The 15977-nt window shown below is 38.4% G+C and overlaps 1 long non-coding RNA gene across 1 annotated transcript; it reads left to right on the forward strand.

Annotated features, from left to right (window-relative positions):
- The first annotated feature begins 1823 nt into the window (after nt 1-1823).
- Nucleotides 1824-3279, forward strand: LOC148842286 (uncharacterized). The gene is made up of 2 exons (XR_016103353.1): nt 1824-2220; nt 2316-3279. It is a non-coding gene; the product is annotated as an uncharacterized LOC148842286 (long non-coding RNA).
- The last annotated feature ends 12698 nt before the right edge of the window (nt 3280-15977 follow it).

Consider the following 15977-nt stretch of genomic DNA (forward strand, 5'->3'; position numbering starts at 1 on the left):
CTCCGCTAGTATCTCAGTTTTCTTTTCTGGAATTTCAGCTTTTGCAAAAGTCTGTACCCAACCCAGCCTTTGACTCTACATTCCTTCCACGGTAGAGCTACATTTTTGTGGAAATCTTTGTGAAGAGTCCACATTTTCTCCATTCTAAATGGGGCTTGCCTTTTAAGACCAGGTGTGTTCTCAGGACTAAAGACCAGTGGTCTGAAGTGCAGTGAGGTCTAATTTCTTGGAGAAGATTTGGGAACTTTTCTGCCCAATCTGAAGATACCAGGAACCTATCTAATCTACAGCTTGTTGGTTCTCTTGTAGGTTTGACCAAGTGAACTTGGCCATTATGGAGAGGAAGGTCGCAAAGATTGTGTCTCGAGATAAAAATAGACAATTCCCTTATGCTCCTGGTTACTATTCTTCTGTTGGAGTTTTCTTGAGAAAACCTTGTTACATTAAAGTCGCCTCTAGAACCCAAGGGATTTCATTAAACTCATGTAGGGCATCCAATTCTTCCCAAAGTCTTTGCCTGTCTGAAGGAGCATTGGGTCCGTATACTCCAGTCAAAATCCAGCTGAAACCATCAACTTTATTGGTAAAAAGAATATAGATTGAGAACTCTCCTCTATCTATTTCAATACTCGAAACCTTCTCTTCATTCCAAGCTAGGATAATTCCCCTAAATCAGGAAGAAAAACCCATTTCTTTGCGTGACTATGCCTGTTTTTTCTCTTCTCAGAGTTTCATTTACCAAACTTCTTTTTAGTTCGCCTCCCAACCCTCTAATGTTCCAGGTTAATAATTTCATTAAGCTCTGAACGTTGATTTTCCCTTGTCCGCCCTAGACCCTGTTGTTTTTTGATCTGTCAATCCCCATTGAAGTCTTCTTAGCTCCCTTTTAGAGCTCTTCTTGCCACTTTTCACAAACTTGACCTTCTGGACTCCTCCTTCCCCCTTTTCTGGAGCCTGATTGAGTGAAGTTTCCTTCTCTTTATTTATCCTCAATTTTCGGTGAATTCCAGTGAATAATGTTACTTTTTATCTTCTAAGAGAAGATAAATGTTATTCCAGTTTCAGTGAATTCTAGTGAATAATGTTATTCTAGTTTCTGTTACCAATCCACTGGAATTCATTCAAATTCACATGGGTTTCTGACTATAAAATAATTTTCCTGTATCACAGGAATTGCCCATTTGAACATATATGGAGTTGCTTACATGAATCCCATTTGGCCATTTAATTTATTAAACTAAAGCTTGAAACCGAATCTTGGAAAAATGCTTGTTTTGCTCCTCCGAAATTGTAGATATAATTTAAAAGCCAATTCATGTCAATGTACATTACAATTTTTGTACTGGTACAACTGTCTTTTTCATGGATTTAGTAAACAATGGCAAACTCATGGTATCACTTCAACTGGTCAATCAATTTAAATTAAAACATATGCAATTAATTGTTTCTATTAATATCATAGCAACTTGGTGTAGGTTTCCTTCCTTTATTGCAGACCATGTGGAAACCACTCACCAGTCACTACTTTAAAGGGACACTACTTCCTCCGTCAACATCCAACTGTCAATTACATGAATTGTTTTAGTGATACTGTACCCTGAAATTGTGGGTTTCATTGAGGAAGAGAAAGACCAGTTCCCCTCTGTCAAAGTTCAATATGCTTTTAATTCTCCACCCATACTTGTCATGTTGGCTCGTTAAATATTGACACAAAATGGGCCATCGGGACTCTGAAAATTGGCTTATGGCATTTAGTGGAAGCCCTCCTCTGTTTAGTACATGTTCATTAATCTTTAGGGGGCTTTCTTGACAATCCAAAACAAAGCAGCATAGGCATTTGTTTAAATAAATCAAGCATGGAATTGATTTAATATAGGGTCTCTCAAACCTAACACATTAACCTATAGCCTCTATGATAAAAGCCAACTTTGTTTTTTGCCTTCTCATCCTTGCCATTTCCATTAGTTTTCTTTTTTTTTCAATTTTTGGTTGGCTTAATACTGAACTCTAATTTTTATGATGGTGTGGTTTTCTTCATATTGGATTGATTTTGTTCACATAAGCTCCGGAGTTTACTGGGTCTTTATGGGGTTGTAGATGTTTCTAACTTGGTACTCCTAGCATGATAAATTCTGACTTAATACTCAGGCTTGCACCTGAAGCACATCTGTTGGATGGTCATCTTTCTAGTGGACCGAGCACTCCGCTCGGCATTGCACGGTATGAAATAAGCAGATTATTATGTCTCCATATTTCACCTTTTAGATTATGTTCCTTTTTTCAAATAATCGGGTTACCATCTATCATTTCTGCAGGGCTTCTCTTTCTTCAATCTATTATGGAGGCCACTTCAGTTTTCCTTCACTCGAAAGCAATCCTGTTTGGTTTCTCTTTCGCAAAAACCAATCAGTTCTCTCTCAGACAACGAAACAAACAACTACAAGCTCATCTTCTTAATGAACGGTCTTGGAACTTGAGGAATTTCAGAATCATCGAAACCCCTTTGGAATGCTCGTACTCATGTATATCTCAAAATTCATAAAGCAAAACCCTGATAAATCCCGTTTTTGCATCACCATTATCAACGAAAAAGACAGGGGGGACGAATCGAATCCTTTCATCCTCTTAAATGCTCTTATTCCGACAACTCTGGATTCCAAAACTCATCAGCCAGAACCCTCAAGAACCTTTCTCTTTCTTCGTTGAAGAGTACCATTTCTAATCTTACCCTTCTGGACGTCTGCAAATGGTCTGCTATTCTCTCCATCTCCGTTGCAACAACAAAATGGACTGTAAATCTCCTATTGAATCCTTTCTTCTGGATGTATTTCAGCTGGACCTGGCTTTTCTGGCCTTGGTTCCTAGCCATCAGTCTTGCACTCTATGGACTTTATTGCCTACGAAAACACTTTCGTGGTGAAACAAACATCTTTGAACAGCTAGTCGTAGTGACCTCGACATTTACTTGGCTCACTCTTTTTCCACCCGCCCATTTTAACGGCTATCTGGAAGGATGGCCGTTTGTTTTCTTCTTTGTTTGCCACTATTTTTTCTTCTTCAATGTCAGTGTCAGGAAACGCCTGTATGGCGACTACTATCCTCGATCCCATGATCCCAAATGGGATGTTAGCCCATCCAATTCTCATCGGCTTGGGTTTTGTGTTGGAGTTAATGGCCGGCTGTTGGGCCCAACCCATTATGGATATTGACCCATTTTAGAGTCCACTTTCTTTCAGTCAACTGTTTTTTTTCAAAAAAAAAAAAAAACAAAAACAAAAACTAGGGTTAGATTTTCTTTTGCGCGCGGCGTGTTGAAGAGAGAGAGGAAAAGAGAGAAATCGAAATACAGTGCAGATTTCTCAGTGCGTAGAGTTCATCAAACAGTCGGAACTTTTCGATTCACCGTCCGATCGAGCAAAAATTTGGATAGTAAGTGGATAACTCATTTTTCTTCATTCTGAACGGTCGGATCTTTGATTGGAGCTCTGAATCGCCGGTTATTTGAGGTCGAACAGAAGCATCTCGTAGTTGTTCGGGAAAAGAAAATATTTCGCGGCAGTCTTCATCAATTATTCTGATCAAAGGACATTTGTGGTTCGATTTGGCTGAAATTTGGTGGGATTGTTTGAAACTCACAGACCTACGATCAGAACGGTGGAGATCTGATTTGGAGTAGTTAAAGTCTCCATGTTGTGGCCTGAACAGTAGCCGCGTTTGTGAGTTTTTCTGACTGTTATTTTCACCGCTTTTGGTATTCTCGTTTGTATGTTTGACAATCTGTATTTGCTCTAAGTTTGTGAGCATATTGTGGTGTTTGAGTTGCTGTAATTGTTACCTCAAGTTATTAGTGGAGATTTTTGGTTGGGCCTCCTTGGCCCTGTGGTTTTTATCCTTCACATTGGAGGGGTTTTCCACACTAAATATCGTGTGTGTCTCTCTTTGCTTGGCTTATGATTGTTTTTGTTGATATCTTGCTTGGAATTGTGATAGTTGAATATCTACAAGTTTTTATTTTTGGGAGAGAAATAGTTTGTGGATAAACTTAGTTTCTTCCCAACAAAGTGGTATCAGAGCCAAGTTATTTGTTTGTGGATTTGTTTGATTGCATGATGGAGCCTAATTCTGATAGAATGATTAGTTTGAATGGCACCAATTACCACATGTGGAGAGGAAAAATGAAGGATCTACTATTTGTGAAAAAGTTACATTTACCAGTTTTTCTACTCAAAAACCTGAAAATAAATCTGATGAAGAATGTGCTTTTGAGCATGAGATGGTTTGTGGCTTTATTCGACAATGGGTAGATGATAATGTTTTGAATCGTATTGCTAATGATTCGCATGCCAGAACCTTGTGGGATAAGCTTGAGACTTTGTATGCATCTAAATCTGGGAACAATAAATTATTTCTGTTGAAACAGGCTATGAATTTGAGGTACAAGGAAGGTACTCCTATTTCTGATCACATAAGTGAATTTCAGGGGTGCTTTGATCAATTGTCCGACATGGGTATAAAATTTGAAGGTGAAATTTTGGGACTTTGGTTGCTTAATACTCTACCTGACTCTTGGGAAAATTTGCGCGTGACTTTGTCCAGTTCTACTCCTAGTGGTGTAGTGACCTTGGAATATGTAAAAGCTGTTGTTTTGAATGAAGAAGTCAGACGACGAACTCAGCAAGCATCATCTTCTCAATCAGAGGTTTTGATTACTGAAAACAGGGGGAGAAGCAATGATAGAGACCGAGGACAAGGTAACAGAGGTAAAAGAAAGGCTAGAAGCAAATCAATGTCTAAGTACAAAAACCTTGAATGCAACTATTGTGGTAAAAAGGGACATATCAAAAGATTTTATTTTTCAGCTGAAGAAAGACAATAAAGGTAACAAAAGTAAGCAACAAAATAAAGATAATGACAATGATGATCATGTTGCCACCACTACTATAGGTGATCTTGTGATTGTCTGTGATGAGAATTTGATTAATATTGCTTGTGATGAGACAAGTTTGGCTGTTGACAGTGGTGCCTGTTTTCATGTTACATCGAGAAATGACTTTTTCACATCTTATACTCCAAGTGATTATGGGGTTTTAAAGATGGGTAATAATGGTTTGTCAAAGGTGATTGGCATTAGCACTATTTGTCTAAAAACAAGTAATGAGACTGAATTGATTTTGAAAAATGTCAGACATGCATCAGACATTCATTTGCATCTGATTTCTACCAGTGTTCTTGATGATGATGGTTATGTTAGTACCTTTGGTAATGGACAATGGAAACTCTCGAAAGGTTGTTTGATTGTGGCACGTGGAAAGAAGTGTTCTGGTCTGTACTGGACCAAGACTTCAGTTTCCATTGATGGTGTGAATGCAGTTGAGTGTGATAACTCATCAGTGTTATAGCACAAAAGACTAAGCCACATCAGTGAGAAGGGATTTGATTGTTTGGCGAGGAAGAATCTACTTTCAGGTTTGAAAGGTGCAAGGTTAGAAAAGTGTGCTCATTGCTTGGCTGGGAAACAAAATAGAGTCTCTTTCAAGAACCATCCTCCCTCTAGGAAATCAGAGTTGCTTGAGTTGGTGCATTCAGATCTCTGTGGTCCGATGAAGACAAAAACATTTGGTGGTGCATTTTATTTTGTTACTTTTATTGATGATCATTCAAAGAAACTTTAGGTTTATGTCTTGAAGAGTAAAGACCAGGTACTTGGTGTCTTTAAGCAGTTTCAGGCTTCTGTTGAGAGGGAAACAGCGAAGAAACTGAAATGTATTCGCACTGATAATGGTGGTGAATATTGTGGACCATTTGATGAGTACTGCAGGCACCAGGGCATTAGACACCAGAAGACGCCCCCTAAGACTCCTCAGCTTAATGGCCTGGCAAAGAGGATGAACAGGATGTTGATGGAGAGAGTTAGATGTTTGCTTTCAGAAGCAAAGTTACCTGGATCTTTTTGGGGTGAGGCTTTATATATTGCTGCACATGTTATTAATTTATCTCCTGTTGTTGCTTTGCAAGCTAATGTTCCTGACATGGTGTGGTACGGAAAAGATGTATCCTATGACCACTTACGTGTCTTTGGCTGTAAAACATTTGTGCATGTGCCAAAAGATGAAAGGTCCAAGTTAGATGTCAAGACAAGACAATGTATCTTCATTGGCTATGGTCACGATGAATTTGGCTATAGATTGTACGATCCAGTTGAAAGAAGCTTGTAAGAAATCGTGATGTTATTTTTATAGAGGATCAGACCATTGAGGATATTGATAAGGCGAAGAAATCAGAGTCTTCAAGTATTGATGAATTGGTTGATCTTAATCCAGTTCCTGAGACACATACGCCCAGTGTAGCTGAGTTTGGTAATCATGATGATGGCCAGAATCATATTCATGATGATTTGGTTGAAGATAATGATGATGATGTTGGTGATGATATTGATGCTTCTACCAGTGGTGCTATTGGTGAACATGTTGCCCCACTTAGAAGGTTTTTTAGACAGCATATTCCCTCTACTCGCTATTCATCTAATGAATGTGTGCTTCTCACTGATGGGGGAGAACCTGATTGCTACAAAGAGGCTATGGAGTCTGAACACAAGAAAGAATGGGTTGCCGCAATGAATGATGAGATGAAATCTTTGATTGACAACCATACTTTTGAGCTGGTCAAGTTGCCTAAGGATAGGAAAGCTTTGCAAAATCGGTGGGTTTACAGGTTAAAGACTGAGGAGAATACTTCTAATCCACGATATAAAGCTAGATTAGTTGTCAAAGGCTATCGTCAAAAAAAGGGAATTGACTTTGAGGAGATTTTCTCGCCTGTTGTCAAAATGTCTTCTATCCGAGTTGTTCTTGGTTTGGCAGTCAGTCTTGATTTAGAGGTTGAGCAGATGGATGTAAAAACTGTTTTCCTTCACGGTGATTTGGAGGAGGAAATTTACATGGAGCAACCAGAAGGTTTCGTGGTGAAGGGTAAAGAAGACTATGTCTGCAGATTGAAGAAAAGTCTATATAGGTTGAAACAAGCCCCGAGACAATGGTACAAGAAGTTTGAGTTTGTTATGATCCAGCAGGGATTCAAGAAGACAACCTCAGACCATTGTGTTTTTGTGCAGAAGTTTTCTGATAATGACATCATCATTTTATTTCTCTATATCGATGACATGTTGATTGTTGGTCATAACTGTTCTAGAATTGACAGGTTGAAAAATGAGCTTAGTAAGTCTTTTGCAATGAAAGACTTGGAACCAGCAAGACATATACTTGGCATGCAGATTACTCGTGACAGAGAGGCCAAGAAGTTGTGGTTATCTCAAGAGAAGTATATTGAGAAAATATTTCAGCGGTTTCATATGGATAAGGCTAAAGTGGTAAGTACACCTCTTGCTTTACACTTTAAGCTTAGTACTAGACAAGCTCCTTCTAGTGATAAAGAAAAAGGAGAAATGCAACGTATTCCTTATACATCTACAGTAGGAAGTTTAATGTATGCAATGGTTTGCATAAGGCCTGATATAGCTCATGCAGTTGGTGTTGTTAGTCGTTTTCTATCCAATCCAGGTAGAGAACATTGGACTGCTGTGAAGTGGATATTGAGATATCTCCGGGGTACTTCTAGTTTAAAACTCTATTTTGGAATTGGGAAACCTATTCTTTGTAGTTTTACAGATTCAGACATGGCTGGGGATGTTGATTCTAGAAAGTCTACTTCTGGTTATTTGATTACCTTTGCAGGGGGAGTTGTGGCCTGGTAGTCTAGGTTGCAGAAGTGTGTTGCATTGTCTACGACTGAGGCTGAATTCATCGCTATTACTGAAGCATGTAAGGAGTTGCTGTGGATGAAAAAGTTTGTGCATGAACTTGGTTTCACTCAAAAGAGGTATGTCTTATATTGTGATAGTCAGAGTGCTATTCATCTTGGTAAGAATCCAACATTTCATAATAGATCGAAGCATATTGATGTAAGATATCATTGGATTCGAGATGTTTTGAACTCCAAGTTGATTGAACTTGAAAAGATTCACACTAACAAAAATGCTACTGACATGATGACAAAAGTGGTGCCTTGAGAGAAGCTTGAACTGTGTGTCGGAGCAGCCGGCCTTAAATTTGCATAGTTGCCTTTTTTGAAGTGTTTCCCTTCTCTCATGGGCTGGAGGGGGAGAATTGTTGGGCCCAGCCCATTATGGGATATTGACCCATATTATATCCCACTCTCCTTCAGCCAACTGTTTTTTTTTTCCAAAAAAAAAAAAACAAAAACAAAAACTAGGGTTAGATTTTCTTTTGCGCGCGGTGTGTTGAAGAGAGAGAGGAAAAGAGAAATCGAAATACTGTGCAGATTTCTCAATGCGCAGAGTTCATCAAATGGCCTGAACTTTCCGATCCACCGTCCGATCGAACAGAAATTTGGACAGTAAGTGGATAACTCATTTTTCTTCATTTTGAACGGTCAGATCTTTGATCAGAGCTCTGAATCGCCGGTTATTTGAGGTCGAACAGAAGCATCTCGTAGTTGTTCGGGAAAAGAAAACATTTCGCGGCAGTTCATCAATTATTCTGATCAAGAGTCATTTGTGGTTCGATTTGGCTGAAATTTGGTGGTATTGTTTGAAACTCACAGACCTAAGATCGGAACGGTGGAGATCTGATTTGGAATAGTGAAGGTCTCCATGTTGTGGCCTGAACAGTAGCCGCGTTTGTGAGTTTTTCTGACTGTTATTTTCACCACTTTTGGTATTCTCGCTTGTATGTTTGACAATCTGTATTTGCTCTAAGTTTATGAGCATATTGTGGTGTTTGAGTTGCTGTAATTGTTACTTCAAGTTATTAGTGGAGATTTTTGGTTGGGCCTCCTTAGCCCCGTGGTTTTTACCCTTCACATTGGAGGGGTTTTCCACGTTAAATATCGTGTGTGTCTCTCTTTGCTTGGCCTATAATTGTTTTTGTTGATATATTGTTTGGAATTGTGATAGCTGAATATCTACAAATTTTTATTTTTGGGAGAGAAATAGTTTGTGGATAAACTTAGTTTCTTCCCAACACTGGCAGCATTTGAAGGACCGACATTGCATCTCACGCCTGGAGGATGGACTAATGGAGTAATTTGGGCCATATAGATGGGTCCGCCATCCGATATATGCATCCGCGATGCTTCTCTTTTCAACTTACTGTTTTGCACTCCGGGCGCCACTCAGCTTTCCATTTATGGTAGTGGTTTGTTTATTGTATTATGGATACAAGGCCGAATCGGAGGAGTTGATGTTGGAGACTTTTGGAGAAAGATATATGGAATGCACGAGTAAAGTTAGGTACAAATTAATTCCTTTTTGTCTATTAGTCTGCTATTTAATAAACTTTGTTTGCTGTGCAACAAAACTGAAATTTGTAGGATTCATTAATTGAATCAATTGATTAAGCTTTAGCACCAATGCCTTGTATAAAAAATGTGATGCGTTAGATTGGACTAAACAGAGTGTTTTGTTTTCATGGTCCTCAATTCTGTTATGCCTTTTGTGATTCTCAATTTGGTGTCTTCTGCATTCTCGTATGTTGCCTAAGTTGGTGGCATGCTTATTTCTTATGTGGCTTCGTCAATTTGTGTTTGTTTATATTTGCCACCTCCATCATCGGAACCTTGATAAGCTGCATGCTAGTGATTTTTCACCCATCACTTATACTACTTCATTTGTGATGAGTCTTTGTATTGCAATCATTTTGGTTCGTCATTCTGCTTAGAATATCAGGATTTAATTGAAACTTCTACAGGTTATGCTGTGCTCCAGGCCTAAGTGCCTGCTAATTTGTTCAAAAATTTTATCTTTCTAATTTGGAATCCTTTATCATGGCTCATTTGCAATCCGTCATCCACCTGAAGGAGAGAAATAAAGAACATAGACTGCTTACATTCATGCTGCCCGTTTTTGTTTTTTCTCCTCTATTTTATTTTTGTCTAATTGTCTCACCACAAATTCACATGAAATATGTACCAAAAATCTTAAAGGTTTTTGCATGGTTTAAGGATTGTTGAGATATATAATTTTGGTAAACGGTAATCTGTGTCATCTAAACTATTAACCATTTAGTTTGAACCAAGTTATGTCTGCTGCTTGGACTAACAACATAAATTCTGTTTGGTCACTGCCAAGTCCTTTCCACAATTTTACTGAATGAAAGCTGAACAGCATGTTCTTATCTCCTGCTTGGACTTTCAAAATTCAATATTGTTGTTTGAAGCATAATTGGTATTACTGGAGACACCTCAATTAGATGTTTCCACTGGTACCTGCTACTTTTAACTGCTCTAAACATGTGGTCAATCTAGAGAACTATTTACCTAGCGGCTTGGCCAGAAAATGAAAATACCTGCATTAGGCTGAAAAGGGATAGATTGCACAACAAAGGATATGGGCAACCTGATTTGGATTCATAGGCAGGCTACGAGGCAGATTAGATGCCTATCAGAAGAGATTGGTGTAATTGTTGGATGGGTTAGAAGATCATTAAGTATTGTATTAATTTGTAAGATCAGGTAATAAACAAAAGGAGAATCTGGGGCAGGTTGTGTCTTAGAGAAGTTTCCCGTGCAAAATATACAGAAACCATCATTTTTTCATAATAAATAAAAGAGAAATTTCATTAAATAAAGAAGATACACTAACAAATAGGGTGTTGAGATAGCATGACAATCCAAAAAGAGGTGCAGACAACAAAAAGCAGCACTCATATTTTAATTCAGATTACAACATCAAATTTCAATTCAAGAGTCTCCAGAAACTTGAACAAAAGGAAGTTCTATCCGCCCCTGAGAATTCCAGCAGCATTAAAACCCAATCCACAATCATATCCTCATCATAACAAAAGGAAATCCGCCACACCGCAAGAATAAATGCCTCATGTCTTCATCACCATTATTGATTATTGAGCATGTAATATAAACTCATAGTCTTCAAGTTCCTCTTCTTTAAATGAGAACTGTCTGTTTTTTTTTTTTTTTTTCTTTACAACAAAATTTAAATTGATGAGTTAGGGTTTCTTCTTAATGACTTGAATTTTGTTCTACACTTTGACTATGACAATTCTTCAGATATTTTAACTCTGAAATGAGACTAGTTGAATTCAACTATTTGGCTAGAGAGATAGGATTTTTGGGCAGTGATTTAAAAAGGTGCACCTAGGCACACAGGTGAGATGCATTTTAAGGTATGTGCCTTGGCTAAGCCCTAGGCAGAACAATTTCAAAAGGCACATGCCTGGTGTGCCTTGAGCTTCAAGCCCTGGCGTGCACCTTTTTTTATTTATTTTTTGTTCTTCTTGTTCTTTTTTTTAGAACCATCTATTTGCTAATGCTGTTCATTAATTCATCCTAATAAAATATCTTCTTAAAAGGCAATTAAAGTTATAAAATCTTTTTTTTTTTGTATAAGGATTAAGAATTTAAGAGCCTAACATGGAGTTATTTGGGCTTGCCACAACTAATGGGGTTTGGTATGAAGGCAGCTCATAGATTCAGGATGCAAAATATTTTACATCAAATTAGCTATTTGAAGTAATGCAATTGGGAAAAAAAAGAGATTGAGGGCTTTACATGCTTCATCATGTTTTATATGTTTGATTTTATTTTTAAATTTTCATTTGAATATGTTTTACATGTTATTTTTATGTATTTTAACTTTAGATAATACGTTTTTCTAAAATATTTGTTTTAAAATTTAAGTTTATATTTTTAATGAATATTATGTTTAATACTTTTAGATAATAGGTTTTTCCAAAATATTGCTAATGAAGTAATTGATTTGAGGAAGAGAAGTTGCCATGTGGGACTGTTATGCAAAGTAGACATGGAGAAGGCATATGACCATGTAATTGAGAAAAAAAAAGGCATATGACCATGTAAACTGGAACTTTCTAGACTACATATTGAAGAGGATGAACTTTGGTGTGAAATGGAGAAATTGGATAAAAGTCTGTTTCTCTTCTTCCTCATTTTCAGTCCTTGTAAATGGTTCTTCGTTTGGATTATTCAGGAGCACTAGAGGTCTCTGACAAGGGGACCCCCTCTCCCCTCTCTCATTCATCTGTGTAATAGAAGCCCTCTTCAGGATGGTAGAGAAAGCAAAGGTGGGAGGGCTGTTGGAAGGCTTCCAAGTAGGTAATGGGGAAGTAGAGATCTCTCTTCTGCAATTTGCATGTGACACTCTTTTTTTTCTGTGATGCTTCATGGGATCAAATCTGGAATGTAAAAGCAATCCTAAGATGGTTTGAGACTTTGAGGTTGTTATAGGCTTACACGTTAACATTCAAAAGAGTGAGATTATGGCTGTCGGGGAAGTGGCAAACCTGGAATCTTGGGCAGATGATTGGGGATGCAGAGTGGGTAAACTCCCATCAAAATACCTGGGTATGCCTTTAGTAGAAAACTGTAAATCCAAAACTATCTGGGAACCCATAATTGAGAAAGTCAATGGAAAGCTGGCCTCGTGGAAAATTAAATACCTTTTCTTAAAGGGGAAAAGTCACCTTAATCAAGAGTATTTTATCCTCCCTTCCTGTTTACTATCTGTCTTTATTCCAAATTCCAGCTAAATGGGCTGCAGTGTTAGAAAAAAAAGATGAGAGACTTCTTATGGAGGTGTTGGAAGGGGGAATCTAAATGTTATCTGGTAAATTGGAAGAAAATCTGCACATCCAGGGCCAAGGGGGGTTTAGGGATAAGATCAGTGAAGGATGTTAACACAACCTTGCTAGGGAAATGGCTGTGGAGATTCAATGAGAATACTGACAGTTTATGGAGAAGATTAGTTGTTTCAAAGTATGGTTCTGGTAACAGGGAGTGGGAGACAGAAGAGGTAAGATTACACTATGGATGTTCAGTTTGGAAGGCAATCCAAAAAATCCATCCTCAGTTTTTGAAGGGCATAAAATATGAAGTAGGAAGTGGCCATAGGGTGCTTTTTTGGAAGGATTACTGGTGCGGGGATGGCCCCCTAATGACCCCATTCCTTGATCTGTTCGAGATAGCTGTAAATAAGGATGCTTTAGTAGCTAATTACATGGAGAGACAAAATGGACATTGTACCTGGAACTCTCTTTTCAGGAGGAAGTGAGGAACTTAAATGACTGGGAAGTGGAGTCTCTGGTAAACTTGTTGTAGATTTTATACAACTATGAGATCTCTGGTGCAGGAGAGGACAAAAGGAAATGGCTGTTTGAGAAGTCGGCCTTTTTCTCAGTGATCCTTCTTTAATGGTTATCAAGGGAGGATACCTCTCTCTTCCCAAGTAAAAGGATCTGGGTCAGGTCTGTACCATCAAAGCTAGCCTTCTTTGTTTGGACTGCAGTACTTGATAAGATTCCACCCAAGGAAAACTTAGTTAAAAGAGGCCTAGAGTTGGCGGATCCGGACTGCACCTTATGTAACGGAAATGTGGAGACTGCTCTATTACTGCACTGTGACCTCACTTACTGGATTTGGGTAAGGTTGCTGGAGCTTTGGGAGTTAAAATGTGCTTCCCGGCTGATGTGAAGGGCTCATAGGCTGGAGCTTTGGGAGCTTTGGGTAAGGTTGCTTGCTGAGCCTATTTTCCCCTTCCTTTTTCAGGTGGCACATGAAAAGGGAAAGGACTATGTGGAGAGGTCTGAGGGCTGCAGTATGCTGGACATTATGAGAAGAAAGAAATACTAGGATCTTCTTAGAAAATGAGAGAGGGGCTGGAGAATTGAGGGCTGTGATCCACATAAGGGTAGTACAGTGGCTGAAACCACTAGAACTATTTACAGATTATACAGTGGAAGACATGTTGAGAAAGTGGGGCGAGATTGCAAACAGCACTCAGGTCAAACCAATAATAAGAGTGTCCTGGACTCCCCCACCTGCTGGCTTCTTAAAGTTAAATTTTGATGGGAGTTGTAGGGGGAATCCGGGACAATCAGGGATTGGAGGTGTTTTTAGGGATGAGAACGGGTTCATTTATGCCCTGTTCTCAGGCCCAATTGGTGTGGGGGATTCCCTTAGAGCTGAGACCTTGGCAGTTATGGAAGGAGTTCAGAAAGCCAAGGAGATGAATGTCAGGAAACTCATAATTGAAGGGGACTCAGAGGTGGTGATAGGGTGGCTGATTAAAGATGACTGCGGTTTATGGAACTACAGAAATGAGAAGAGGAAATTCAGGTGATTGGTGCGGGAGATGGAAATCAGGATGAATTGGGTTAAGAGATCAGCTAACTCTTTAGCTGATGGATTAGCTAAACAAGGGATAGAAAGGGAAGCAATGTTTTGGGCTAAGCTATAACTTAATTGTTTCTTTTGTTTCTTTTTCTCTTTTTCTTTCTTTAGAGGGTTTAAGTTGTATTCGGAAGATAAGAGTTCTTGTCTTCCTTGCTGTAAATATTTTGATATTTCAATGAATTGAATGAATCTGTTATTGATCCAAAAAAATAGGGCTCATAGGCTTGGTTCTTAGGAGGCCTTAGCAAGGCTTGGTTCTGGGCAGTGTGGGGTGAAAGAAATAACAGACTTTTTGAAGGGAGACAAAAGTCAAAAGAAGAAGTTGCCGACAGGATTTTGGGAATGGTGTTTTCGTGGATGACAAATCACTCATTTTTTAATGATAGACATACTTGTTCTTTTTTTGAGTTTGATTTCCTTTTTGTAAGAAACATATAGTGCTTTTTTGGGTTGATTGGGGGTTGACTTTATTGAGTTTTATTGTCTTTCCCACTGTACAATTTCTCCTTATACCGGGGCCCTATTGTTTTTTGGTCTTTTGATATTAATGAAATGCCTTATATTACATTTTAAAAAAAGTTTAATATTTTTTTTTTTTGCGTCTTGCTTTGAAAAGGTGTGTGCCTTGCCTTGTGCCTCAGGCAGAAATTGCCCCTTGCATTTTTTTTGAGATTTGCACTTTTAAATCACAGTTTCTGGGTGATGTTCATTTTTTCTTCCCCGTTTAGATGGATTTTTTGTTTGAGTTTCTCTAGTTGATGACTAATTTGTTATCTTGGAAATAGAAATCTAGGGTTTGACTAGTGTCAAACTTGAATGGGTTATGTTCTCCGTGCAGTTGATTGAAGGTGGTGTCAGTAGTTCTTTGGAGTTGTAATAGCTGGGGTTGGGTTATCTTAGTGTAGGTTGACCAACTACTTTGTTTTTTGATGATTCGTCTGGAAAGTATACTATTGTCAACTGCGATGGATTCCTTTTAGTGGTTATGAGTCCTGTGAAAGTTTAAGGGAAAAAGTCCCTCTTCTTTAAATGGTCAGTTGTGAAAATACTGTCCAATGTCACCAACCATGCAAAATACTTCCACAATAGGGGGAATAGGGTTGCTCCATATCTCTCTGATGTCAGAAATCTCTTTCTGGTTTCTAATAACAGCATTATGGTATAACCTTACCATAAACTGATTTGCGGTATTTTTTCCTGCCATCTAGCATCAGTTTCTGAAGGAGAGAACTTTTCAGCTTCAAGTTTTCTAAGCATAGAAATGCACTCAAGCTCCCAATCCCATAAAAACAATAGGGCCCCTTAAGCTGGAGCTTCACTCGAATATTTCATTATTTTATCCATTAAAAAACAAATCAATAAGTCATTCAGTTCAGCCCCTTAAGTTGTTATCAAACAGACAGTCCATAGTCTTGAGTTAAGACATTCACTAGTAAACAACACCCATTCCAAAATCCTTTTAATAAACAACATTCTTTAACCTCTGACAGCACCTTTAAGGTTATCTTGAATGGACTAGAAATGAGATTTGCGGACCTAAATTTCTTCAACTCAACAGTTCCCTTCTTTGGAATTAAGGGTATGAACTTTTCTCCGCCACCTTTGCATTATAGATTGCAGACCTCCTTAACTATTTTAATTTTATCATTATGCTTTATTCCCACTCGCCCCACTAAAAGCTGCCTGGATTTCTTTCTCTCTCTATTGATCCAGCATTATTCTCCCCCAACTTACTAAGCATTATTCTGGACGGG

This window comes from Nelumbo lutea, chromosome 8 (assembly GCF_056320005.1).
Source record: "Nelumbo lutea isolate HS-2025 chromosome 8, American lotus-T2T, whole genome shotgun sequence".
NCBI lineage: Eukaryota > Viridiplantae > Streptophyta > Magnoliopsida > Proteales > Nelumbonaceae > Nelumbo > Nelumbo lutea.